This window comes from Tupaia chinensis, unplaced genomic scaffold (genome assembly GCF_000334495.1).
Source record: "Tupaia chinensis unplaced genomic scaffold, TupChi_1.0 Scaffold144034_1, whole genome shotgun sequence".
NCBI classification, from domain to species: domain Eukaryota; kingdom Metazoa; phylum Chordata; class Mammalia; order Scandentia; family Tupaiidae; genus Tupaia; species Tupaia belangeri.
Window position 1 is genome coordinate 15533 of NW_006203886.1, and position 1820 is coordinate 17352.

General features: G+C 37.3%; 1 pseudogene; it reads right to left on the reverse strand.

The window, feature by feature from the left end:
* Positions 1 to 339: 339 nt before the first annotated feature.
* On the reverse strand, positions 340 to 807 carry LOC106733543 (60S ribosomal protein L26-like; annotated as a pseudogene).
* Between the last annotated feature and the right edge of the window lie 1013 nt (positions 808 to 1820).

Consider the following 1820-nt stretch of genomic DNA (forward strand, 5'->3'; position numbering starts at 1 on the left):
CTTTGACTTTCTTAGTTAGGTTTATCCCTAGGTATGTTATACACCTTGTGGCTACGGTCAAAGGGATTCCTTTCTCCAGCTCTGCTTCGTTCAACTTGTTGTTCATAAATAGAAATGCTGTAGACATACTATTTTTCATAATGGCTAAACTAATTTACATTTGCACAAAAGGTGTAAAACGGTCCTCCTTTCTCTACATTCTTGCCAGAATTTGTTATTTTTTTGTTTTTCTTTTTGATAACAGACATTCTAACTGGGGTGAGATGATATCTCATTGTGGTTTCTGTTGTTGTCACTGTTCTGAATTCTCTCTTTATTATTTTTTTTTCATTTTAGCAGTTTTTAATAAGAACGGCATATAAGATTATTTTACTCCTGCATCTTCTCGATTGTTTCTTCCTTATATTTGCCCTTTTCATTTCCTACTTGGCGAGGTTTGGCTTTCCGTTCAAGGATCCTTTTGCGGTCTTTGTCCAGCTTTAGTCTGGTGATAATCACCTTGCTGGGGTGAATCCCCACATGGACCATTGTGCCATTAGCCTTTTCCCACTGCACCCGCTCAATATAGTTGACATATTTCTTCCTGTAAACTTGGACCACTTTGCCAATTTGCTGACCTTTATAGTGTCCTCGCACAACCTGAACTTCATCATCCTTTCAGATGGGCATAGATTGCACGTTGTACTTCTGCCTCAGCTCTTTGGAAAGGGGGGAAGACATTATTTTCCTTCAGATGTGGGAAGGCACATTGAAATGCCTTTTATGGTTCTTGCTTCGGTCAGAAGTCACGAAAGGACTGAACTTCATTTTGGCCGCTGCAGCTCCAGCAATGGCCGCGCAAGAGAAAAAGCTCTTTATTATAATTTTTAATTGACACATAATTGTTATACATATTTATGAAGTACAGTATAATTTTGTTCAATCCACGAATACAATGTGTAATGATTGTACTAAAGCAATAAGCATATACAACATCTCAAAACATTTATCATTACTTTGTGTTGCAAACATTTGTGATTTTCTCTTCTAGCTAATTTGAAACATACATTAAATTGTCACGAATTTTAGTTATTCTACTACACTGAAGTGTCCATCAACTGATGAATAAATAGATAAATAAATTGGTATATCTCATTGTGGTTTTTATTTGCATTTCTCTGATGATTAATGATGTTGACCATTTTTTTTCATGTATTTATTGACCATTTGTATGCCATCTTTTTTATGAGAAAAAGGAGAGAAAGCAGGGGAGTGAGAAGGAGAGAAAGAGAAGCATTTTTTGACAGGGTCTCACTGTTTCAATCCTCTGATCAAGCCTACCTGAAAGATAGTTTCACTGCTTTTTAAACTCTGATGTACTAGTTTTCTATCATTACCATAACAAATGACCGTAAAGCTAGTGGCTTACAACAACACAAATTTATCACCTCAAAGTTTTGTAGGATATAAGTCCAGGCACTTAGTTAGGACCATAAGCACTTGCCACCATGCCTGGCCTGTTCAGGATCCAGGATCCATACTCAAGTCTCCCATGTGACCCCAGCTTCATGTAGCAGTGTTCTACCCCTTGCACTAGTGTGGCTGAGCCTGTATGTTTCCTTTTGAGAAATGTCTATTTATCCCACTCACCCATTTTTTAAGTAGATTATTTGGTTTTTGCTGTTAATCGGAGCATTTCATTACCACTGCACCACCAGCTGACCCAACAAATGAAACTGTGCAAATGTAATTAAGGTTACTGAAGTTAAGGAAATCATCCTGAATTGTCTAGGTGAGCCCAATCAAATCACATGGGCACTTAAAAATAGAATTTTCTCCAA